We start from the raw sequence: 27,589 nt of genomic DNA, 5'->3' as shown, positions 1-27,589 counted from the left end.
CAGCCATCTAAAAATATAACCCTCTACACATCAAACTATCCATTATATCCCAACTATATCCTGCTGTCTCCAGTTAATGGCATGTAACATATTTACCGTCCATATTTACCACCCATGGACACAATCCTTTGATTTGTTGAAACCCTTGGCAACAAGCCCTCCTTCTAGGCCTTTGTTTCCTGCTGTAATGCTTTCTGGGGGTGGTAGTCACATGGCCCTTTATACGCTTTCCAGGGTGCCTCCTGAAGAACCGCCACCCATAGGATGCACTATTGTCGCTTCTTCCCAGGAACCACTGCAGCAGGAAATAAAGGGCTAATGAACCTTCAGCCTTATCCAGGGTAATGAAATGAAAGTATCTTGCAGTAGGTATTTGTGGAGTAGAACTCACAGAATTCTGCTTGAGTCTGTGCTCTCTGACAGTGGATAGAGAAGGCAGACTGCATCTGACCCAGGTTCATTATCCACTGATTCATTAAAATGTCTAACACTGAAAGAAACTGGAGAATTCTGCTAAAAGTCAATCAAAAGAAGTTTTAAGAAGTCAAAAGAAGGCTTAAGATGTTCAAAAGTGTGTGTGTGTGTGTGTATTATTCACTTTTAAATTTATTTTTTAGCATTCTAAAGGGAATATTAAAAAGAATAAAAGAGAGACATGGTGGTTGCAACAGCAACATGTGCATAAGGCATTTTTCTGAACACACTGTCATCATTATCCTGTGTATTCTGTTGATTTGGTAATGTGTACAGAGATTTCTTAAAATCTATTTCTTAACTTCACAGAGCAACAGGTGCTCTACTGGGAAAAATCCAATATTTATAGATTTGTCTCTTGTTGTAACCAGCTTCTTTTGGTAAAAGGTCAGCAGATATATTCCATAACATTGGTGCCACCACAAAGAAGAGCATGCCTCTTGTAGATGACTTTCACGCCTCTCTTGGGTTGGCTACATGGAGGAGACCAGCTTGGGATGATTTGGTGGGTCAGGCAGGTGATAGTGGGGAAAGACGTTCCAACAGATAGCGTGGTCTGAAACCGTGTAGGGCTGGAAATCTTTTATAATGAGGAAGTTATTTATAAGGCTATGCCAATTATACTTCATCAAAAAAGAGAAGAAAAGGGAGACGTCACTTCCGCCGGGACGGGATGCACAGCCGAGTCTTCGTCTCCTTGCCCTGCTGAATGTAAATAAGTTGCTAAATGCCTTTTTCCCTTCTTGAAATGTGAGTAAATCTGTTTAACTTCTTTGTGAAAAGTTCAAGCAGAGATAGAAGTGCTTTTTAAACTGTAAAAGCCTGGCTGCTTATCTGGGGAATGCACTTTCGTTTTCACTTGGAAGAACACCAGTGAAAGTTGAACAGCTAATGAGCTGTAAAAAAAACTTTGTTTTCCTGTGCTATGAATCTTTTGCTTTATGAGAAAAAATAGAGATAAGAGTTCTAAAAGTTGGAGACGAGAGCCGTCAGAGAAAAAATCATCAGACTGTAATCTCGAACACTTAAGAGGAATAGAAGTGGAATCCTCTGCTCCTAAAGAAGTTTCTAAAGAGACTTGGGAAGCTGCTGGAAAGGAGGGGAGAGGGGCTACCTCTCTGAGGAGTCTTATTGAAGCCAGCATGGAAAAAAAGGTTGTCGAATTAACAACTTGTTTGAAAGATCTGGCTAAAGATCTACCATGCAAGACTGATAGGAAACTGGAACAGATTCTTTCTAAAGGACTTCTTTACTGAAGGAATTCAACAGATGGGAAAGGACATGAAAGCATGTCCTTTTTTCTTTTTTTTCTTTTTCCCTCTTTTTTCCCTTTTTAAATTTTTTATACTGTCCCTTCCCCCACCCCATTTTTTCTGTGTTTTTTAAAGGTTTTTTACACGGTCCCTCCTCCTCCTTTTGTTTTGTTTTGTCTTGTTTGTTTTTTGGTGTTTTTTTGTTTTTTATTGTTCTGTTTGCTTATTTTGTTTCTTTTTGTAGGGATGGAGAAGAGAGAGGAAAGATTAAGGGATAAGGACAGTAAGAGAAATAAACAAATCAAATGAAAGAAGGGAAGATATTAAGGCGGAAAACAGAGTAGGGTGAAATAGGAATGAGGATTTGGCTGTGCTTCAGGCTGGTGTGCGTGGCATCTCCCTCCATCCCGGCGTTCGTATCAAACCTTAGTGAGGCGCGGAGAAGTGGGGGAGAGGAAAAGAGGTTACGTTTAGAGTGGGAAGTTAGGGATAGGGGATTAAATGGGAAACAATGTCAATTTGTTTTGTGGGATGCACAACAGGACCAAAAAAAGATGGGATATAGAACGGATATGGGAAAAAACATAAGGGTAGCTTCTTTAAATGTGAAAGGCCTAGGGTCTGTAACAAAGAGGAAGAGAATAGAAACATTATTGAAAAAGAACAAGGTAGATATTATTTACCTACAAGAGACTCATCAATCAGAGTTAATGAACTGAAATTACAAAATATACTCATTTAGAAAAAAGGATTTGGGACTTCCAAAACCAAAGGTGTACCGATATTGATTTCTAAACATTGTGAATTTGTGGTAAAAGAAGTAGTAAAAGATAGTAATGGTAGATATTTGACAGTATAGGGACCAATGGGGGTAGAATATTATACATTAGTAAATGTTTATGCACTGAATGTGAATCAAGGAGAATTTTATAAAACTGTTGTTAAAAAGATGGAGAAGGTTAGAAAGGGATATGTTATTATGGCAGGAGATTTTAATATGGTTTTAGATAAGGTAAAGGATAAAACTGTATGTAAAAAAGATGAGCTGAATAAAAGAAGTACCCTATTGATTAAGATATTGAAAACTACAGATTTTAAAGATATATGGAGAGAATTGAAGGGAGATGAAAGAAGGTTTACGTATTATTTCTCTGTACATAAGTTATTCAAAAATAGATTTTATGCTTATATCTCAAAATTTAATTTCTAAAGTAGTAGATACAAATATTAATGTGATAAAAATAATGGATCATGTGTTGATGATGATGGAGATGGAAGTTAAGAAAGATTACAGAGAAGCTAGAAGATGGAGAATAGATTCCAATATTTTTCAGTATACAGATGTAATGGATAGAGCTAAGAAAGAATGGATGGAAATATGGTCAATAAATGAAGCAGAATGGAGTAAAATAGGAGTGTTACGGGACACTTTTAAAGGAATTGTGAGAGGAATTGCCATAAGAGAATCGTGTAAAATTTAAAAAAAAATGAGACAAGAAAATATAAAAAATAGAATCATTAAAAGATTTAGAAAGTAAATATTTTATAGATAGAGGTAATAAGAAATTATTAGAGAATCAAGCTAAAAGGAGAGAGTTAGAAAGCATAGAGTTAGAAAAGGTCCAGAGGGATTTGATATATTCAAAGAGGAATTTTTCGAGTATAGTAATAAAAACTCAAAGCTTCTAGCTGGGGTAGCTCAAACTAAAAGACCAAAAAACACAATTGGAGTGATCAGAGATAAAACAGGAAAGAATTGTAGCCTAATGAAGGAAAAATTAGTGATATTACAAGAATTTTACCAAAATTTATATACATCAAAAGAAGATATAGAAAATTATATTAAAGAAAATGTAAAGAGTAAACTATTACAGAATGATAAAAGAGAATTAGAAAAAGAGATAAAAGACGAAGAGATTACAGAGGTTATTAACAAACTAAAAAATGGTAAAACTCCAGGCTTTGATGGAATGTGATCGGAATATTATAAAGCTTTTAAATCAATACTGATTCCCAAGTTAAAAATACTTTATAATGGATTATTGGAAGGAGAAATTTGCAGATTTTTGGAAATATTCATTAACACCTCTTAATCCAAAACCCAATAAAGATTTGACAGGCCCATGTTCATATAGACCTATTTCATTATTAAATCAAGATGCAAAGATATTTACTGAAATCTTGGCAAATAAAATGAATAAGTTTATTACAAAATATATTAAAGTGGATCAAAATGGGTTTTTAAAGGGAAGACAAATGGAAATTTTAACTAGGAGAGTTTTGAATATTATATATAATATAGAAAAAGATAAATCAAAGGCAGGTATTTTATCATTAGATATTTTTAAGGCATTCAATTGTGTAGAATGGCCAACATTACAGATCATTTTAAAAGGTTGGGGCTTTGGAAAGAAATTTAGGGGGTAATAGATCAATTATATTTTGAGAACACTTCTGCAGCAATTGTTAATGATGAAATGACAGAGCAGATAGCTCTAGTCTGATTACTGAAATTTTAGCAAATGCAAGAAGGAATGATGATTTAATTGAAGGTATGGGTGAAAATAATAAAATAAAAATTAATTTATTTGCTGATGATTCCCTATTGACAGTGAAAAACCCATTAGAAAGTATAGATAGAATTAAAATTAATTTAGAAAAATCTGGAAAAATAACTGGATTACGTGTAAATTGGCAAAAATCTGAAATAACATTGTTTAATTATAATAAATTAGAACAAGAAAAGTTTGTTGAAAAATATGATTTTAATATGTAAATCGGTTAAATATTTAGATAGTGTATAGATTTCATAAAAGAGATTAAAAAAATGAAGGATCATGTTTATAATAAATTAAAAGGAGATATTAAAAAGAAAATATAGGAATATACTAACTTAAAACTTTCTTGGTTTGGAAGGATCGCACTGATAAAAATGAAGATTCTTCCAAAAATTAATTTTTTATTTAGAATGTTACCAGTACAGTTAACAGAAGATGATTTTAAATTTTGGCAAGGAATGATGGCGGCACAAGCATTTGCAGCGGCTAGGCACTCCAGAGATCTGTATCTTTTAACTAATATTTTGATTGTGTACTCGTTATTATGGACGCTGCATGCTCAGGCACAGGTAATTTACAGTCAATAAGAATTACTTATTGGCAGAGAAGGTTGCAACTTTGAACTGAGGGTCTCAATTTACAACATTCCAGCTGAGCTCTTTAGACGGCCTCCATATCTGTGGGTTACTCCGTCTGCTCTCCCTGTCAGGAAGAAAAGAACACGGAGAAAACGCAAGCAGAAAAGAGGTTGCAGGGCCGAACTATGAGTGAGACTAGGCAAAAATTCTCACAAGCCCGCATTGCCAAGTCTTTTTATTTCAAATGGTAGATCTCTACCCAACAAGATTGAGGAGTTGGAACTTACTAACTCCCTGCAGAAAAATATTTGGGACTGTTGTGTTATGATCTTTACAGAGACATGGCTTGACTCTTCGATCCCAGGGGAGTAAACAGAACGAAGGATGCAGAGTACATTGAGCAGACAGGTCTATTGAATCTGGGAAAAGCAGAGGTGGAGGGGTTTGTGTTTACACAAACAATAATTGGAGCACAGATGTTAAAATAATAGACATTCACTCTTCTCCTGATTTGGAGTATTTGGCAGTGAAATGCAGCCCCTTTTATCTGCCTTGTGAGTTTAATGTTCTTATAATAACTGCAATATATATATACCTCCTGATGCTAACATAACCACAGCTATGAGTTGTTTGTTAACTGCTATCAACAAACAGCAGCAGGCCTACCCAGATGGAGCGCTAGTGGTAGCAGGTGATTTCAATCAAGCCAATTTAAAGACTGTCCTTCCTAAGTTTTATCAGTATGTAGACTGTCCCACTAGAGGGAAAAATACCTTGGATCAGGTATATAGTAAGATCATGCATAGATATAAGACGAAGCCATTGCCTAGTTTGGGACAGTCAGATCATATATATCTGTTATTGATTCCATCATACAGACCTCTTGTTAATAGAATCAGACCATCAGCTAGAGAAATACAAGTGTGGCCAGTGGGTGCATCTGAGCAACTTCAAGATTGCTTTATGAGCACTGAATGTGCACTGTTTGAGGAGGAGAATGTTGATACTTATACCTTGACAGTACTGTTTTATATCAAAAGCTGCATCGATGTTGTTACTACCATCAGATAAGTATGAGTGTTTTCTAATAACCAGCCTTGGCTAAATAAAGAAGTGTGCCTTTTACTAAAAGCCAAAAATGGTGCTTTTCATTCTGGTGATGTACTACAGTATAGAGAGGCCAGAGCTAAACTGAAAAAGGGCATTAGGGATGCCAAACCTATGTACAGACGGAGGATTGAGCAACATCTTGAGAACTCTGACACTCGTTGGGTATGGCATGGCCCACGACAAATCGCGGGGCAGAATAACAAAAACAGTCTGTGTAGCAGCAGTAATTTTTTGGCTGAGCAGTTAAATCAATTTTTTCAGCCGTTTTGAGGTGGAAACAGGAACAACCATTATTCCAACACCTACCATCTATAATGCATCACTGGAATCTACCAGACAACTACTACTACCGCAGATTTCAGATGTGAGACGTGCTTTCCAGAATATTAACGTTCGAAAGGCAGCTGGACCAGATGGAATCATGGGACGAGTTGTTAGGGGCTACACTGCAGAATTAGCTCAAGTTTTTACGGATATTTTCAATCTATCCTTGTTGCAGTGTTCTGTCCTCACTTGCCTGAAGACATCTATTATAGTGCCAGTCCCTAAGCAGTCAACTGTGGTATCTCTCAATGATTACAGACCAGTAGCTTTAACATCTGTTATTATGAAATGTTTTGAGAGATTGGTGCTGGATTACATTAAGGCTAGTCTTCCACTTTCTTTGGACCAATGGCAATTTGCATACAGGAGAAATAGATCTACTGATGATGCTGTGTCCATTGTACTCCATACTGTATTGAGTCACTTAGAACAACAGGGAACTTATGCAAGGCTGTTGTTTGTGGATTATAGCTCTGCTTTTAATACCATTCTACCCAATAGGTTGTTTTTTAAAATGATCAACCTGGGATTACCTCAGAAGATTTGTGTGTGGGTAAAGGACTTTCTGACAGATAGGCCACAGTCAGTAAGGATGGGATCCCACCATTCTTCTACCCTGGTACTAAGTACAGGGTTTGTGTGTTAAGTCCCTTCCTCGATTCCCTGTACACACATGATTGTAACCCACTGTATAACACCAAGACAATTATTAAATTTGTGGACGATACGACAGTGGTGGGGCTCATAAATAAGAACAATGAGTCTGCTTACAGAAAGTAAATATAAGGTTGATACTTTGGTGTAAAGAAAATAATCTTACACTTAATATCAAAAAAACTAAAGAACTCATAATTGATTTTAGGAGGAAGAGAAATGTACATTTACCACTGTACATAAATGGTGATGAAGTGGAGAGAGTTGGTAGTTTTAAATTTCTGGGCACTTACATCTCAGAGGACCTCTCGTGGACTATAAATGCCAACATGCTAGTGAAGAAGGCACAGAAGAGGCTGAATGGAGGAAGATGTGGAAAATGAGGGTTTTATGATTGATGAGAATAAGAGAATTTTTTTTCAAATTGGGTTTAAGATGGTATTTGACACTGACAACATTGAATAAAATTAACACTAGTTATCTAAATGTTGGAAATGTGAGAAGGAAATTGGTACATACTTTCATATGTGGTGGGAATGTGAAAAAGATTTTGGAAACTAATCTTTAAATAATATGTCTTTAATCTTTAAAGACATATGTGAAAAAGATATAGAATTTAATCCTGAGATAGCTCTGTTATCAATATTTGAGAATGTGGAATATGATAAGATGACTAGAGAACTGATTACCAATTTATTGACAGCAGCCAGATTAATAATAGCTAGGAATTGGAAATCAAACTTTGAATTTCGAACGGAAGAATGGTATAATGAAATAAGGAACATTGCTATAATGATAAGTTAACTTGTAACTTGAAGTTTAAGAAAGAGAGATGAAAAAGAATACTTTCTATGATATATAGGGCAGATTTCTTGAATATGTGTGTGAGTCAGCTACAGCTGGCTGGGGGGAAGGAGCTAAGTGCCAGCGTGGGCATGCCCTCTCAGCAAGAGCAGAAGGGTTGTTGCTGGCCTTGAAGGAAACACCTGAGGCAGAGGAGGGTGGAGGCCATAAACCCACCCCCAGGGAAACAGCTGTAGCTGTAGCTGAGGTAGATAGAGAGGCGAATGAGCAAGAAGAGGAAGAACTAGACATTTGGGAGGATACCTGGGAGTTTCTGTCACCTTCAGAGAAGAGAGAAAATAGTCTGCCGGGGGAGATGCTGAAGGACCTTCTAAGAGGCCTGCATCTCCGGAGGACGGCTGGCTTATCTGAAGGCAAGTTGAAAGCTGAAAGATAGAAGCTCCCAGGGTCAGCCGTTGCTGCAGTCTCCTCTGCTTCCTGGATGCTGTGCTGGGGGACTCAGCTGGCCAAGATTGTTTAACAGCCTGGACCTTTCAGCCAAGACGAGCTGACATGGGAGTGAAGTAACTCCCTCGGAGCTGGGACAGAATATTCTCTCAGCCCTGGAAGGATAGAAAGCTACCAATTCCATCCCTGCTGCTTGGGGGCTTGAGGCCCCATGCTGCAAAGGACTACAGATACACTGTTTTTCTTTTCTTTTCTTTGTATGCTGAGTCCAATAAAACTTAACTGATCACCAGTACCTGTTGCCTCATCATGGATACAGCGGCTGGGGCTGCTCACAATGGGCTAACAAGAGGGAAAGGGAACATTCCGAATCAGGAATCAATGCAGTTCTGGAGAAGAGGACAATAAAGGAAGAAGAAGAATACAAAGACAATGGAAGAAGAGGATTACTGCAAGAGGTCCCGACTATGGTGGTGGGGAACACAGTCAATTTGTATTTAAGTTTATGTATTTTATGTTTATGTTGTAGTTTAAGAAAAAAAAGAGAGAAGAAAAGGACATTTATTTTCAGAACATCATACATATGGGCATGCTTGCTTATTGATCCCCAAGCAGCATCCAGGGAGAATAATTCATTTAGACCACTGCTCAGTGCTTTATCACTTGGCTGAAAAATACTTGCCACCTTTGATGAAGAGACTTTATACTGCCTTCATTGATCTAAGTGCATCTTTTATTTCTTTCCCCAGGGTCCCATTACAGGAGAAATTAGGAAGTATCCTACTCAATAAAGGAAGACATCTTATTGAACCTATTGACTTCAAATTAGAAATGGTGAACAGCTTCCTGAAGTTACTCCGTTGTTTAGAGGAAAAAGCAACAGAGACTCTTCTAGTTCTTTTGAGATTCACCATTGTTGTGTCTAGAGATCAACTCCTCCGTTGTCCTTTCCAGGTTTTAGTAGGAGCCTTAGTACAGCAGCTGTACTACACACACACTTGATCTTAGCCAAAAGGCCCAGAAGCAATAGCAGCTGTAGAGGCTAACTTTCCCTCCTCCAATTAGTATAGACGCTGGGCAATTAGCCAATAGAGCAGGGAGGGTTGGAAACCTCCAAATGAGGGGTGGGGTTTTTTAATATATATATGTGTGTGTGTTTATGTGTGTGCTTTCTCAGTCTTCAGTAAATCGAGTGGAATTATTACTGTGTTGCGGCTCTTTATTGGCACCGAACCCTATTACCTAACAGTGGCGACAAGGATGGGAAGCCCTTGAGATCCAGCTATCGGAAGAGCTTGTTGAGATAGGCCACCACTGGTAAGAGATAGAGGCTCAGGGATTTCTGCCACCATTTAATCTGAACCGTCCCGAGCTGTGGGACTCTTGGGCAGACGGTTTTGCTTATTACCTGGCGTACTGTGAGATTACAGAGGAGGATAAGAAGAAGGCGTTGTTTGTTAGTTCATGTAGGGCGGAAGTCCTGGATCTAGTGAAATATTTGATTCAGCCAAAGGAGATAACAGAAGCTACCTGCCAGGAACTTTTACAGGCTCTGGCAGATTATTTTATGCCACAACCATCTCAGTTGGCGCGCTGTTGGGACTTCTGTAGACGCTTACAGAATGTTGGAGAGTCTGAGTGGAATACCTGGTTGCTTTGCATCGTCTCGCCTGTAGGTGTGGGTTCGAGAAATTGAATGAGGTACTCCTAGATCAGTTTATTTTTGGTCTTTCAAGCAAGATAGTCGTACTTCCTCAATGCGATCTTGTGAAGGCGGTGGATTTCGCTACCGGCTGGGAAAAGGATCACCCTGGTGGGGACCAGCGACCATCCTGCTGCCTGGGGGATAACCAGATTGCTTGAGAGAGGAGTACAAGTGACTCGGAGGGAGATGAAGTTTTACAAATGCGCCAGGCCCCGAAAGGGAAGAGCAACCGCCCAACACCTGTTTGGAATTGCCAGTTTGAAGGTGCTGCCAGCTGTGCTAGTTGTGGGGAGGAGCACGAGTGTCATTTTTGCCATTTTTGTGATGTTTCCTGCCATAAATGTGGAAAAAGGGGCCACCTCGCCCGTGTCTGCCACTCCAAGTCCATTGGAAGAAGTACAGGGAGCTGGAAATCAGCACACTCGGCGAAGCTGCTCGAGGTGAAACTGCATTCCCTTTTTACAACTCCACTCCAGGTGTTATGCCTTCCCAATCCTTCCAGCTTAGCTAAAATAAGGGTGAAAGTCGTTATAGAGGAGTTCCCTTGTGAAATGGAGTTAGATACTGGGTCTGCTGTTTCTATCATTTCGGCGAGACCCTGCGAAGAATATGTCCCAGGGGAGCACCCCAGCTTCAAAATCCTAGCTACACCTTAATTGACTTCCAGAGAAATGCCATGCCTATACTGGGACAAGGTAAATTTAGAGTGCGATATGGTGATTTTAATGGTAAGTCAGATCTCCTGGTTGTTAAAGGGTGCTGCACAAGCCTTCTGGGTCTGGCGTGGTTTGGGCCCCTGGGCATTGGGATAGAGGGGATTAATAAGACGGTTGTCATGGACTTTAATGCAGTTTGTGGAGTTTCCGTCTGTCTTCGATGGCAATCTAGGTTGTTACAAGGGCCCTCCAGTCTCCCTTCAGTTTGATCCGCAGGTCCGTCTGGTGCGGCTTAAGGCACGGAGGGTTCCCTTTGCCCTCAAACCAAAGAGGAGCTGGATCGGTTAGTAGAGCAGGAATTTTTTGGAACCGGTTCCCCACGCTATGTGGGAGACCCCTATAGTTACTCCAGTGAAGTCAAATGGGGATGTGCACATCTGCGGGGACTATAAATGTACAATCAATAACTCTTTGCAAGACCATGCTTATCCGGTGCCAGTGGTGAGCCATGTATTAGCTACCCTGACAGAGGCCAAGGTTTTTGGAAAGCTGGGTTTGGCACAGGGATATCAAAAATTGCCTGTAGATGATGGTACAGCGGAAGCACAGACCATTGTCACTCACAGGGGCGCCTTTCAGGTTAAACGCCTACAGTTTGGGGTGAGCGTAGCCCCTCGATTATTTCAAAATGTAACGGACTCCCTTTTAAAGGGGCTTCCAGGGGTTACGCCGGTTTTTGACGATGTGTTAATTGCTGCCTCTACCAAGGAGGAATTTGCCGACCACCTTCGTTCTGTGTTAAAGCGTTTTGAGATGGCCGGTCTTAAGGTTAAGTGGGAAAAATGCCTGTTGGGGGTTGATCGGGTGGAATTCCTAGGGTTTTCTATAGATGCAGCAGGAATCCACCCTTCTGAAGATAAGGAAAAGGTGATTCAGGATGCTCCCGCCCCTACAAACAAGCAGGAGTTTCAGGCGTTTCTTGGCCTCTTGAATTTTTATCATGCTTTCCTCCCACATAAGGCAGCAGTTGCAGAGCCCCTGCATCGCCTTCTAAAAAAAAAAGACTCCCTGGGCCTGGGGCCTTCATCAGGCTTCCGCTTTTCAAGCAGTTAAAGATTTGTTGGTTTCAAACTCGGTATTGGAACATTTTGATGAAAAATTACCCGTTGTGCTTGCTTGTGATGCTTCTTCTTACGGCATTGGTGCTGTCCTTGGCCATCTGCTCCCCGATGGGAAAGAAGTCCCTGTTGCATATTATTCATGGACTCTTTCCCCGGCGGAGCAAAATTATGTACAAAGTGATAAGGAGGGTCTGGCGATTGTGGCAGGAGTGAAGAAATTCCACAAGTACCTGTATGGACGGCCCTTTACCATCTTGACCGACCATAAGCCGTTGCTGGGGTTGTTTCCACCCGATCTCCAGACACCACAGGCTCTTTTCCCTAGGGTCCTTCGATGGTCCATTTTTGGGGCAGGATATCAGTATGTTCTCCAGCATCGCTCCGGGAAGGCAATGGGACATGCCAATGCACTTAGCCGCTTACCATTGCCAGATATGGATCCAGACCTGGCACCCGCCCACCAAATTATGTTGATGGAGGAGCTACCTGATCGGCCTCTCCATGCGACAGATGTGGCAAAGCGTACTGCCCGGGACCCTGTCCTCTCCTGAGTTTTGGATTGGGTGGGGAGGGGGTGGCCTAAAGTTCAGAAGGGTCAGGATTTTGAGCCGTATGTTTCCCATAAAGATGAACTATCCACCCATAAGGGGTGTTTGTTGTGGGGAAGTCAAGTGGTAATTCCCAAGCCTTTGCGGCAACAAGTTCTCTTAGCTCTGCACGAAGCGCACCCTGGAATCGTGTGCATGAAAGCCCTCGCTAGGAGCTATGTTTGGTCGCCAGGTTTGGATGCAAAGATTGAGGCTTGGGTCAAGCGCTGTAGGGTTTGTCAGGAGTCACGCCCTGATCCACCTCAAGGCCCGGTACAGTCATGGGAGCCTTGGTCCCATTTTCATTTAGACTTTGCAGGACCATTTCATGGCCAAATTCTCCTTATTTTGGTAGACTCTTACAGTAAATGGCTGGAGGTGGTTCGGGTGCCTTCAACCTCAGCCTTGGCAGTTATCCGGGCCCTACGTTCGATTTTTGCCACCCATGGCATTCCGGATATTATCATGACAGATAATGGGACAGCCTTTACCTCCCAGGAGTTTCGGGAGTTTTTGGAGAGTAATTTTATCCATCACGTGCGGTCAGCACCTTTCCACCCTGCTACCAATGGTCAAGCGGAAAGGATGGTGCCCACCACAAAGGAGACACTCCAACGTATTGGCCAGACGGAGTGGGAGAGGAAGCTAGCTTGTTTTCTCCTCTCTTATAGGACCACACCTAACCCCGTGAGTGGTTACAGCCCTGCAGAGCTTCTAATGGGACGCCGCCTAACAACTCGCCTTGATTGCCTTCACGTGGACAGAGTCCTAGATTGGCGGTTTCAAACAGAGGTGCATGAAGCACCACGTGGGTTTTTTTGTGTAGACCCGGTGTGGGCAAGGAATTATTATATAATCCTGCTTGGCTGGCAGCCAGAGTTCTTTGAGTAACAGGGCCGGTGTCTTATGAGGTTGCCACAGAGGACGGAAGGACCTTAAAGAGGCATATAGAGCAACTACGGAGTTGCTTGCCAGTGGACATTATGGTGCAGTCGAGACGTAGTAGCTCTGGGGAGACAGAAACCCGCGGGCCCAGGTCCATCGAGGAGGAGGATGGGCCAGAGGATCTTATTGGGCCGCGCGGTAGTGTAGGGTTAGAGATGTCACGACTGGCTGAAACAACAGAAGCTGCTGCAGCACCTTTACCACAGACACCAGAAGCAGCTGCTGCTCCAACTGCGGAAATCCCGGAGAAAAGGATGGATGAAGAACCTCATAGGGAATTAAGGCGCTCTCAGTGAGAGCAGAGTGCCTGGTTATTTAAGGGATTATGTAAGCTGCGATTAATTGGACTAAGGGGGGAGAGGTGTTGTGTCTAGAGATCAACTCCACCGTTGTCCTTTCCAGGTTTTAGTAGGAGCCTTAGGACAGCAGCTGTAGAGGCTAACTTTCCCTCCCCCAATTAGTATAGACGCTGGGCAATTAGCCAACAGAGCAGGGAGGGTTGGAAACCTCCAAATGAGGGGTGGGGATTTTTATACATATATGTGGTGTGTGTGCATGTGCTTTCTCAGTCTTCAGTAAATCAAGTGGAATTATTACCGTGTCGCGGCTCTTTATTGGCACCAAACCCTACTACCTAACAACCATTTTTATTTGATTCTTTGTATTCCTGTCCTCATTTTATTCACCTTGTATGTAAATGATCTCAAAATGCCATAGTTGATCTTTACAGACATGCTGAAACCTGAGGTATGGAAAGTCATCAATCTCCTTCATGCAAAATGATCAAATTCTGACATGGGAGCAATGTCTTCGAATATCTGCAGGTTGTATATCACCACCCCGTGTCATGGTCTACCCCCAAAATCTCATGCTTTCCTTCAGCTAATCTATCTGACCTATTACTTTAAAAACAAGAAAAAGAAAAGGAGTGGAATGTACTCCAACAACTATTAAAGAGTGAGACTGTGATCACATGAGGAAATAGATTACAAATTGGCCCACTTGTGGAGTGGTATGGTGCTATCTATTTCCCAGTGATCACAGGATGTACAGGGAATTGCACATCAGCCCAATCCCAATCTGTGTCCAAACTGGATCTTTCTGGTCCAGCTGTAGGGCTGCTACTTTTGGGGCTGGGCAGGAGTGATTCCCTGGCAAGTAGGACGGGCACTTTAAGGGAGATCATTCTAATTAAAGTAACACTTTCCAGAGCAGTCAGGCATGTGCCCGTATGGCCACCTAACAGCATGTGGTTGAAGTGCTGGACTAGGACTTGGGAGAGCTGAGTTCAAATCCCTGCTTGGCTAGGAAGTTCAGTAAGTGATCTTGGGCCTGCTGCACTGTCAGCCTGACCTCCCTCACAGGGGTATTTATCAGGTTCTTTATTGGACATCATTTAGATCAGGGGAATGTGCTCAGACAATTATAGCTTGCATGTCTGATTCCTACAGTCTTCTTTCCATGTTGTCACTTCTATTCCTACTGCAGCCATTTTAATGGAAATAGGGGAGTGCCGTTTGTTAGTATTTCTCCACGATGTTCCTGACCCCAGTAAACAAAGGTACTTGGGTTACATACATGTTCATAAGAGCCTGTTGTATTAGAACGTTGTATTTCGTTCTACAACAAATGTAGTTTGAACCTGCAATTCCCTTGATAAAATAGAGACTTCAGGACATTTCTTTTCACAATCTCTCTGCTTCTTCTTATGCAATTTGCTAAGACTCCCTGGAAAAGACCCTGATGTTGGGAAAGTGTGAAGGCAAGAGGAGAAGGGGACGACAGAGGATGAGATGGTTGGACAGTGTCATCGAAGGGACAATCATGAATTTGACCCAACTCTGGGAGGCAGTGGAAGACAGGAGGGCCTGGCGTGCTCTGGTCTATGGGGTCATGAAGAGTTGTACATGACTGAATGACTCAACAACAACAACAACAAACCTTGCTTTCTAGACATCTCTCAAGCTTGGAACATTACATATTGATAGGAACATGTTTCAGTATTTGTTACTTTTCAGCATTTTAATAATAATTTCTGCTATTGTTATCATTACTCTGACTGGGCAAGTAATTCATTGCAACTATTGTTATTAACAAGGATGAAAAGTTAGTAGAAATAGTTCAATAGTTGTAGAGTGCAAGGGAATAGAGTGCAAGGGTCATAGAGTTCAACCACATGCGAAAGCAGGAAATCCAAAGCTAACACATCACTGACAGGTGGATATCTAACCTCTGTATAGTTTGAGAGATAATTAAATCTTTAAGCCAGTTAAAGATGAGTTGAGGGAACCTTATTTTTAATTGTTAAAATTGCTGCTTAGGAATGGATGAGATGCTCCAAACAAAGAGGAACTTCAGTCTATACTGTACATTGTTGTCATGCCCTGTGGTTGCCCCTTTTGACAACAATGGAATGCCTTAACTTTATAATCTGAAACAGCTCTGGATATTTCAGAACATAAACTACTGCAAAGACACCTGCCAAGAGACTGGAACACTAGAAATGGATTCAGATACAGACTTTGTGGCTAAATAGATCATTCTATACAACTGGAAGTCCCCTATCACACTGCATACCGAACACAGGAAAGGAGACTTCCTGGATCTGGCCACAAAAGAAATAAGAGTATATAACAAAAGGAAAAGGGACGTGGTGGCACTGCGGGTTAAACCGCAGAAGCCTGTGCTGCAGGGTCAGAAGACCAGCAGTCGTAAGATCGAATCCACGTGACGGAGTGAGCGCCCATCACTTGTCCCAGCTCCCGCCAACCTAGCGGTTCGAAAGCATGCAAATGCAAGTAGATAAATAGGGACCACCTCGGTGGGAAGGTAACAGCGTTCCGTGTCTAAGTCGCACTGGCCATGTGACCATGGAAGATTGTCTTCGGACAAAACGCTGGCTCTATGGCTTGGAAACGGGGATGAGCACCGCCCCCTAGAGTCGAACACGATTGGAGAAAAATTATCAAGGGAAACATTCACATTTACCTTTACATTAAGTATATAATAAAATTACAGTGGACCCTCGACTTACAGACGGCTCGACTTACAGACTTTTCGAGTTACAGACTCCTCTGGCTGCAAAATTTAGATTCGACTTGCAGCCGGAGAATCGACTTACAGACCAGAAAAAACCCAAAATGGAACAAAAATAGAATAAAAACCGCTGGTTATGGGATTAATCGGTTTTCAATGCATTGTAGGTCAATGGAGATTCGACCTACAGACTTTTCAACTTGCAGCCACCATTCCAATACAGATTAATTCCTTAAGTAGAGGGTCCACTGTAATTTCCCCTTCTGCTTGTCAGCATCACGCAGCAACTAAAGTCAACTTTATGTAGGCACGCTTGGGACCCTGTCCAACAAGAATATTATTATTATTATTATTTATTTAATTTATATCCCGCCTATCTAGTCGTGGTGGACTACTCTAGAATACTGTCTAATATCCACTTGTCAAAAAGCTGTGATACTTCTTAATCTATGGTCCTATTTCTTAAGATAGATGAACAACAGAGATGGAATATTCATATTCGTATCCTAAGGGATGTGAGTCTGAATATCAGTACCACAGGTGCCTGGGGAAGCTTGACCCTCCCCCCAGAACCAGCCGGTTCACTTACTGCTCGCTGCGTGGCACACACAGCCACTGTAATTCATAGCCCAGCTGGTGCTTCCCCACCTCTCCACACAGCCAACCACTACGGCAAGGAGGCAGGATGACAACTCTCCCTGCTCAGCTGCTGAGTGGTCAGCTGTGTGGGGAGGTGGGGAAGCGCCGGCCAGGTTACTTCCACAACTGGTGTGATGTGAATGACGACAGCCACACATGCCATGTGGCAAGCGGTAAGTGGACTAATGGTTGTTGTGGGTTTTTCAGAGCCCCTTTGGCCATGTTCTAAAGGATGTTCGTTCCTAACATTTCGCCAGTCTCTGTGGCCAGCATCTTCAGAGGACAGGAGTAGCACAGTAAGTGGACTGTTCCGTTCTGGGGGGAGAGTCCGGTTTCCCCAGGCACCTGTAGTGCTGACATTCATATTGTTCAGGATACGAATATGAATACCCATCTCTAATGAACAATATTATGCACTCATAAATACCAACCACACTCCTCATTATAAAATTTAGCAGATTTATAACCCAAGTGGAATGTGATAATGGTTTCTATAGTGATACAAAGCATTTCCATCATAACAAATGTCCAATAGTTGTCCTCCTGATGAATATGTATTTCTTCAGAAATTCAATTATCTTCTCTCAGTCATGCTTTTGCCCATCCTGTTGCAAATGGAATTAATGTAATGCGAGGTGTTGGCAACTTTACATGTCAAATAATAACCAGCTGTTCATGCATATTTTCCCCCATGGAAACAAATTTTCCATTTTGTTTCTTAAAGACACAGATAACTTCTGCCATATAACTTTAAATCTAAAGAAGCATATTTTTAAAAAGGCATAGGATTGATTCACATGCTGAATAGATATAATGTGTCAAGAAGTGAAAAAACCTGTGGAACTTGTCTACTGTCAATTACACATACTCTTTATCTTTCATTTAGTTGCTTTTGCTTCTTCGATTGTTGCCCCACTGTGTTTTGATTCTCTCTCTCTCATTCTCTTTCACTGAAGGAGGGAAACAATTCTTTTTTCTACACACACTGTTTATACACAACAGGTGGTGCCTAGCCAAGAAAATACATCTTCCTGTGCTCTATAAATACGTTAGAAAACATCTTAGCTATATGTACAGAATCCACACTAAATTTCTAGATCATTACAGGATGGTGCAATTTCTCAGAATTAGTTCAAGAAATTTTGCCCATTTTCTTACATCTTAGTTTTCAAAGAAAATGTCAGTATACTGCCATATTAGCCCATACACATGATTAGAAATTTCACACTCTCTCAAGTACCTGTCCCTCTTCAGTCTGAACAGTTATCTCATCTACTTTTAAGCTTATTTTGTTCTCCTTGTTCATTTTAAATTAGGTCTTCCAACTTTAAAAAAGCACTCTTAGTGAACATGTTGTTCCCATTGTAAGCTCTTTAATGGCAGCTATGAATACTCTAGTAATCAGCATAACAGAGAAGGTCTTAGCATTATATATTGCAAAATATAAATGAAGCCTTTATTGCCATATTTCTGTAGCGTCCACCAAATTACCAGGGAATTCTGCCATGTCTCTACCAAACTTCCTAACGATTTCCCCCTCTCTTTTAGGATCTGTATCCACTGGCAAGGCACAGTCAGAGGAACTACACTGATGTCAAACTGTTTTCAGAAAACATTCTAATATTGGCAGACTACGTTCCAGAGGCATTTGACTCTGCCGGAAAACTGCTAGGCAGTCTTTAAATAACATGAAGATGCTCTTATGCCCCCTGATGTATTTGAGAATATGCCATAATTAGCCCCCAAAGAAAGAGCACTTCCTATATTTTGAGCCTTTGGATCTCCCCTGTCCCAGAGGCAATGCCCGCATAAACATTTCTGGACCCACTGCAGTAACATAACTAAACACTTTCTGGACCTATTAAGCTGGGACACATTTGCACTAAGGAGTGGGAAATCTGTAACACTCCAGATGTTCTTGGACCCCACTTCCACCATCCCCATCTAGTATCACCATGCTTAGGCATGGCAGGAAGAGTCCAACAATTGGAGTTGCCATAGGTTGCCCGTCATTCCTGTGGAGGAATAAAAGACAACTGAGTGAGTGAGAAATCACATTGCCCATGTAATTATTGTCTTTGCAATGATGTGAAAAGTCCTCAAAATAACTCCAGTGTCAGAATCAGACTGGACATTAAAATGTTTTTCATTTAGTAGAATCTAGGCCAAAGAAACAAAACAAAACAAAATTCTGAAACACAAACACACAAACACAGAGCTACTAAATTTTTCAAGACTTCTGAAAAATTTCAAAATGCTGCCTGGGAGCCAGGTTTTCCTGAAAAACTTATTGGGAAGTAGGATCAGCCAAGTTGAACATCAACCAGCTTCTGCAGCTTCTCCACAATGTCATTACCACCGATTCAAATATAAAATACTGGATATGTTTTTCTCCCTTTTCCATTATATATATATGTAAAAACTGTATATTCTCAAAGGCTTTCACAGCCGAGATCCAATGGTTGTTGTAGGTTTTTTGGGTTGTTTGGCCATGTTCTAAAGGTTTTTCTTCCTAACGTTTCACCAGTTTCTTTGGCCGGCATCTTCAGAGGACAGGAGTTAGAACTCTGTCTATGTTCTGGTGTAGTGTGTGGGATAGTTGAGTATTTTTAGCTGTGAGATCAGCTTTTTGTCTTTTTTCAGGACATTGGGTGATTATGGTGGTCAGGGTGTTTTTGTTATGGGTGTATTGTTGTGATAAGGGGGAGGGAGATTATCTGTCACTCTGATTGATGGGTGCTGTTAGCAAGTCTTTTGTGTGCAGTGATCACCGGTCCTTGTGGCTGGGTAGAGTTCATGTTGACATTTTTGCAGGCTATATTTTTCAGTGCTGGGAGCCAGGCTTTGTTGAGTTTTAGACGTTCTTTTTTGTTGGAGCTCTGATTGTGCTTGTGGATTTCAATGGCTTCCCTGCGTAGTCTAACATAATGATTGCTGGTGTTGTCCAGTACTTCTGTGTTTTGAAAGAGGATTCCATGTCCAGCTTGTTTCATGGCAGGTTCCGCTACTGCCGATTTTTCAGTCTTCAGTCTCTCTCATGTTCTTTGATTCTGGTGTGGATGCTGTGTTTTGTGGTTCCAATATATACCTGGCCACAACTGCAAGGTATCCGGTATACTCCTGCAGTGGTGAGGGGGTGACCATAACATTTGTTGCATTTTTGTGGTGGGCCTGAATACTGTTTGTAGGTTGTGTTTTTTCAAAAGTTTCTTCATGTGGTCTGTGACCACTTTGATCTATGGCAGAAATACTTTATTTGTGGGTGGCTTTTTTATTCTTCAGTTCGGTGTAGCCATTTACCTGTAGGGCCCAATTCAGATGGTTGAGCTTCACAGATCCAATTCAAATTGTCTACCAGTGTGGTCTGTGTGGGTGGGTTTTCTGTAGACCTTGTGTCCCAATAGGAGATCAGGTTTGTGTATGACCATGACATCTAAGAAAGGGAGTTGGCCCTCTATTTCTTTTTCCATGGTGAATTGTATATTTGGGTGGATGCTACTGAAATGGTTTAGAAATTCTTCCACTTATCTCTTCACTGTGGCTCCAAATTGTGAAGGTGTCATCCACGTAGTGCAACCAGACTGAAGGTGCAAAGGGTGCCAAAGCCAGGGCCTGTTTTTCGAAATGTTCCATGTAGAAGTTCACTATAACTGGGCTGAGGCGACTCCCCATGGCCATCTGTTTGTTCATACAAATCATTATCCCACTAAAAGTAGCTGGTCATTAGGTAGTGTTGGAAAAGGGCCATGATATCTTCTGGAAAGATCTGCTGGTTGAGTGTCAATGTCCTTTATCTGTATCTTGGTGAATAGGGTTACTATGTCAAAGCTGATCAGTCTGTCCCTGGGGTTGAGTTTTAGGGTACTGATCTTGTTTATGAAATATCCTGAGTCTTTGATGTAAGATGAGATTTATCCAGTGTGGGTCTATAGGAGGGTGGCTAGTTGTCTTGCTAATTCATATGTCAGGGTATAAAACTCTTTTTGCATTTTCATATAGCTTTCATAGCAGTACACAACTATAAAAACAACAAGTTTTTTGCATATTAAAGAGTAGCAAGTTTTATTTGGGAACAAGCTTTTATGAACTGCAGCCCACTGGATCAGAGTCTACAAAAGCCTACAATAAAAAAAAAAAACACTACCTAATCACTCTTTAAGATGCTATAATGAGATTCATTGTTTTTGCGGTAAGACAGGCTATTCCCTTGAAAAGTTTCAAAACAATACAAGCTTTCAAAAAGTTTTAAAATAATAGTAAAATATGTAACTTTAAAAGGAGCTTAAAGAAAGTATACCATCATCCTTTAAGACAGGTGTAGGGGTAACTATTATGTCGAATATCTAAACTTATGGAACTGATGAGAGACAGTATACGCCTGGATGTTCATAATGAGGATAATTAGCAGAGAAATATATTTTGGCCAATGACACAGAAGCCCCTACATTATTTAAGTATGTACTGCAGATCAGATGAAAATGTATATGTAATATACAGTAACAGCAACTTCTATACTTTTACTGGCATTTTTCCTACCTAAGAATGGTGATGACTATATTGCCAGACTCACATTGCATTGCCCCACCCAGGGATGCAAATTCACTCACTGTGAAGTTACACTGGGGAATTCTGGTTTCCCCAAATCTATTTGAATTAACAGGCTACACAGGAAGTGGAGGAAATTGGTTAAACAGCCTTGTTTGCAGCTTGTTAACATAGCTCTCCTGTAGCTCTGCAGGAGACAAGTTATAAAAGAACTACTTAATAAGTTATAAACAAGGGCAGAGTGGCAACTTCCTCGCCATGTTTCCTCTTGTTCTCAGTTTCTCCATCCCCTCTTTTTTCTGGCTAGGTGCCTAGTGCAAGATTGCTGGCACCATGGTGTTTAAGCCCACCACCCCAGCATATTTTGCCTGGAGGGGAACATTTTAGGGTGAATGTATTGGGGCAGAGTTTGTGGGGAATTTAATGTGGCTTTAATTAAAATAAACTTCCTCTTATTATAAACCAAATAAAATACAGTATTTCAGGCAGGGACCTACAAAGCAGATTGAGCTACACATCTTCCTTAGAAGGCCACCCCTTATTTATTAATTTTACCTCAACTGGACCTCACTATTTCAATGCATTCATTCAGACTCTGGTAACGAGGAAGAATAAATTGTTCCTGTTTACTTAACAGTTCTTCATAGATAAAAACAAACATTGTATAAAATTGTTAACTTGCTACATCACTGAACTTCACTGGTTAACAAGTTTCATTACTGACTAACAGGCCAGTTACACAGGTGACAGAATATATCAAACTGTTCCCTTCTGATAGACTCCATAACTAACATGGAGTCTATCAGAAGTGGACAGGAAACATGATTGGGAAAAAGGGATCTAAAATAGAGAAGGAACAATTGGCTGCTACTGAGTTTACTGACATTCACCCCAATCCAGAAAAGTCCCTCCCACCCAAAACCTCTCAAAAGCACCATATGTAGGTCACAATATATCCAACAGAATGATCACAGTTTTCTACATTGGTTCAAGTGATTATACTGCTTGAACTGATGCAAATGGATCCAACGTTTAAAAACAAGCCCCAGCAGGAGAAGCAAACACTAGAGATTGTGACGGGGGGGGGGGGGGACTCCAGGCTGTTTCACGTTAGCTTTTTTGTCACATAGTTTCAAAGTATTGTAAATTTTACAGGCTTGAACAGGTCCAGAATGTAACATTGATGAACTGCCATAATGAACACCTGTGTAACTGCTGAGTCACAGTGACTAAGAAGAAGAAGATGCAACATCTGGGGATGATGTAACACCCATGTAAAGGAAGATGATGTAACCCCTGAAGTGATTGGACAGAAGCATCAGTTTAACTGTATACAGTGGACCCTTGACTTACAGACAGCTTGACTTACAGACTTTTTGAGTTACAGACTTCTCTGGCCGCAAAATTTAGGTTTGACTTGCAGCCTGAGAATTGACTTACAGACCAGAAAAAAACCAAAATGGAACAAAAACGGCCTGTTACGGGATTAATCGGTTTTCAATGCACTGTAGGTCAATGGAGACTTGACCTACAGACTTTTTGACTTAAGAACCGCCTTCCAATACGGATTAAATTCTCAAGTCAAGAGCCCACTGTATAAGGAAACATTGTGAACATGAATCTCCTTCTTTCCTCTATGCTATCCTCTATGCTACTTTGCCTATATTTTTGGCTGCCATGCCGAAGGTCTGCTACTTTGTACATTTGTATATATTTTGTTAATACACGTATCTTTTTGTAGAAGAGCGTGTGTGTTTTTCTTCAATCAGAGAACTTTGCACATTAAACAGCAAGAAACTGACACATAGTCAACAGAAAAAAAGTATTTGCTGTATTTTTCCGCCAACTTTGTTGCACCCTCAGTCACCTTTTCTTAACCAGACCATAAATCAAAATCTGCAGTTTATCTTGGAAGTTTTCACAAAGATTGCAGATGATCAGAGATACTGAAGGGTAAGGGGATAGGATTATATGCTTCTCCATTCTTATTTGACTTTGTCTTTCAGTATGTTTAGATTGAAAACTCAGCAGTGAGGTTTGGAAAACATCAGTCTACAACCCAATCGCAAAGAAGGGAAGTGCTAAAGAATGCTCCAACATGCTAGCAAGCTTATGCTCAAAATCCTACAAGGTAGGCTTCAGCAATATGTGGACCGAGAACTCCCAGAAGTATAAACTGGATTTTGAAGGGGCAGAGGAACTAGAGACCAAATTGCTAACATGCGCTAGATTATGGAGAAAGCCAGAGAGTTCCAGAAAAACATCTACTTCTGCTTCATTTACGCAAAAGCCTTTGATTGTGTGGACCACAGCAAACTATGGCAAGTCCTTAAAGAAATGGGAGTGCCTGACCACCTTATCTGTCTCCTGAGAAATCTATATGTGGGACAGGAAGCAAAAGTTGGAACTGGATATGGAACAACTGATTGGTTTCAAATTGGGAAAGGAGTACAACAAGGCTGCATATTGTCTCCCTGCTTATTTAACTTATATGCAGAATACATCATGCGAAAGGCTGGACTGGAGGAATCCCAAGCTGTAATTAAAATTGTCAGAAGAAATAACAACCTCAGATATGCAGATGATACCACTCTGATGGCAGAAAGTGAGAAGGAATTAAAGAACCTCTTAATGAGGATGAAAGAGGAGAGTGCAAAAAATGGTCTGAAGCTCAACATAAAAAAAGCTAAGATCATGGCCACTGGTCCCATCAGCTTTTGGCAAACAGAAGGAGAAGATATGGAGGCAGTGACAGATTTTACTTTCTTGAGCTCCATGATCACTGCAGATGGTGACAGCAGCCACAAAATTAAAGATGCCTGCTTCTTGGAAGGAAAGTGATGACAAACCTAGACAGCATCTTAAAAAGCAGAAACTTGTATGGACCCATTTACATTCAAAGTAGATACTTGATTTGTCTTACAGTGTACATGGGCTCATAAGTAATGACAAATAATGTATTTGCTCTGCTTTTTCTGAACTCTTCCTGGAAGACTGTGAGAATAGTTTATACATCATATATCATCACAATCTTCATAATATATGTCATATATTATCACAGTCATGACTATATATTTACACAGCATCTCGTTTCCAAAATATATCTCAGTGAGGCTCAAATTACTTAAATGACTATTATGCAGAGTTAGGCTACAGATTTTACCATTTTTATTTTTATTGCTTCTGAAGTTCCTGCTACAAGGGACAGCAGTGATTTCACATTGATATGAGAGTCTGACATGGAGAAAGAAAATGAACAGTTTTCAGTTTTTATTCTGTGCTCAGCAATTCCTTCAACTATAGCTGCTCACTACATTTTGAAATATCCATGATAATGAGGGCCCGAGGGCCTCTGTCAATTGAATACCAGTATCCTGCAAGAAAACAAGAGAGGAAATAAAGGAAATACCTGCAAGAAGTCTTAAAATTAATGAACCTGCCCGTGTAATGGAGAAACCAGTGCCCAATTAGATTTGTATTCTGGTTCTCAGTATGATCAATTCTCTCCCATAGCTGCTTCATGAGATGTTTATCCAAACAACTAAACAGGTGGTGAAGCCTGGACTAATTTGACCATGGTGTTATTTCTCACAACTACTTCAGTTGAAACACTGATACAAAGTGGTTATTGCTTTGTGCCTAAAGATGTTTTCCCCTACTGAAACAGCTGAACTTACAAATTTTGATTAAAAATAATGTATAAATTCAAAGGACTTCCTTGTTAACTCATGAAGACTTCTGGTTATTGCTGATATTTGCTATCTTTCCATTGCATGGAAATATTAGGGATGGAAATCCTCACTTACTTTGTTTTCATGAAACTGGAAAAATCTTCTCCTTGTTTCCAAGGTGTCAGTGGGAGACCAATCCCATGCCCTTGCTGTGGCTGTTTATGGCAAGGGGGATGGCCATAAAGATAGAGAGACTGAAAGCATATTGGACTTGATGTGCCCTTAAACCGTTGAGCTTGTTAAACCTTTTCCTCTCCCTGTTGGAGGGGGAGGTGCTCATAGAGAGATATGTTTGTGATACCATGTTGAAGGGGACCGCCATAAACATTGATTTGTTCAAGCAAGATAATGTGTTCTATCCCTCTGTTGAAGGGTTCTCAAGGGGCCCCCAGAGTGGAACCTTCACGGACACAAACTGGACCTCAGAAATAGCAATACACAGAAGCCTGTTTCACATTATTTTAATTTACCTGGACACTCTGCACAAGACCTAAAAGTGGCCATTCTGGAAAAAAGGAACTACAAGACAAAAATCCAAAGAGAGGCAAGGAGATACAATATATACACACATTGGACAACCACCTCACTGGACTTAATATACATCAAGGCTCCTTAGAGCACTACCAAATATAAAACGCAACAATAATTGTTCTGTACCTGCTGTATTTCCCAGATATATTTTCCTCCTTTAAAAATCCACTCTAAAAAATTCAAAGGTAACCAGAGTGTCTTAACTCATGTTGTTCTGGCTGCTATCTATTGCCTGGAGTAGAGATGAGCATGAATTACTGTATTTTTCACACCATAAGACGCACTTTTTCCCCACAAAACAGGGGGGTGGAAAGTCTGTGCGTCTTATAGAGCGAAGAAAACAGATTATATTTTCCTGTTTTCTTCTCCTAAAAATTGGTGCATCTTATGGAAAGGTGCATCTTATGGAGCAAAAAATACGGTAGAAAACAAATCACCAAATCCATTTTAAAAATTGCTAATTCGTTGATTTATATCTGTACAAATCAATGCACTGATGAATAGAAATCAACAAATTTTAGCAATTTTGATTTGTTGATTCATTTGGCTATAAAAAGGCATCCAGGCACATTGAGACACCAAATTGCAGGGAAGCTTTTTCTCACACTTCTGCACAACCCCTCCTAGTTTGGTGAAGACTGGGTTTCAGATGTCTGAGTTATACACCCACAAAGAGGGCCTCCCAAGGAAAGTCCCTCCCAGGCACCTGGAGACACCAAAATCGCAGAGAAGCTTATATGAACTCTCCTTTACAATCCCTCCAAGTTTGGTGAAGATTGGATTTCCCCAAGCCAGCTTTTAAAGGGCACATTCCTGGGGAGAGCCATTTTATGAGTGTATTACTCGGATGTCTGAAATGAATCTTCACCAAACCTGGGGAGATTATAGTGTAGAATCAATAGAAGCTTTTCTGTGATTTTGATATCTCTAGGTCCTTGAGTGGCCATTTTACAAATTTTCAAATTCAAAAACATATTGATAAATCAACATTGATTCATCAGAAAAAATTTTTAAATTTGTGATCTGTAGAGAGCTGGACCATGAAGAAAGCTGACTGCCAAAGAATTCATGTTTTTGTGGTGCTGGAGGAGACTCTTGAGAGTCCCCTGGACTGCAAGGAGAACAAATCTATCCATTCTAAAGGAAATCAACCCTGAGTGCTCATTGAAAGGACAGATCCTGAAGCGGAGGCTCCAATACTTTGGCCATCTCATGAGAAGACTCCTTGGAAAAGACCCTGATGTTGGGAAAGTGCAACAGGAGAAGGGGACAACAGAGGATGAGATGGTTGGACAGTGTCAGTAAAGCTACCAACATGAATTTGACCCAACTCCAAGAGGCAGTGGAAGACAGGAGGGCCTGGTGTGATCTGGTCCATGGGGTCACAAAGAGCCAGACATGACTTCATGACTAAACAACAACAAACAGCTAGACAAATCATGAATCAAAATGAATCACCAATTTTCTGATTCATGTCCATCTCTAGCCTGGAATAATTCATCCACCATTGCTGCTGTTTACAAAAGCCAATTTCTTTAGTATAATTAACATTCATGTTGGTTCAGACATTGTTAATCCATGCCAAGGATTCTTACACCCCTTTATAGTACAAATTTCAATGCAATGGATCTTAATACCAACAGAGGCTAACACCTCAGTGTTAACTCACACATTCTGCAAGTTTGTAACCAACCACAGACTCTGTATTTTGATGCTATTATAGATGCATAAATATCTGCAATGTTTTACAGTATCTCTCCCTTATGTCTGAGGAAGTGGACTTGTCCATGAACGCTCACAATAAAATATAACAGTTAGTTTTTAAGTGGCCACAACATTTTTGTCCATCCCCTACCATATTTTTAATACATTGTTATATGGAAATTTAACA

The 27,589-nt window shown here is 40.7% G+C and overlaps 1 protein-coding gene and 1 long non-coding RNA gene across 6 annotated transcripts in view; one reads left to right on the top strand and one right to left on the bottom strand.

The window, feature by feature from the left end:
* The window catches only part of TRPC4 (transient receptor potential cation channel subfamily C member 4), a 309,107-nt gene that overhangs the window by 112,851 nt on the left and 168,667 nt on the right, over window positions 1-27,589 (bottom strand). The window lies entirely within an intron of this gene.
* On the top strand, window positions 1,128-15,843 carry LOC144587151 (uncharacterized). The gene is made up of 2 exons (XR_013542352.1): window positions 1,128-1,224; window positions 8,952-15,843. It is a non-coding gene; the product is annotated as an uncharacterized LOC144587151 (long non-coding RNA).

This window comes from Pogona vitticeps, chromosome 2 (assembly GCF_051106095.1).
Source record: "Pogona vitticeps strain Pit_001003342236 chromosome 2, PviZW2.1, whole genome shotgun sequence".
Lineage (NCBI taxonomy): Eukaryota > Metazoa > Chordata > Lepidosauria > Squamata > Agamidae > Pogona > Pogona vitticeps.
This window is presented reverse-complemented; position numbering and strand designations above follow the sequence as displayed.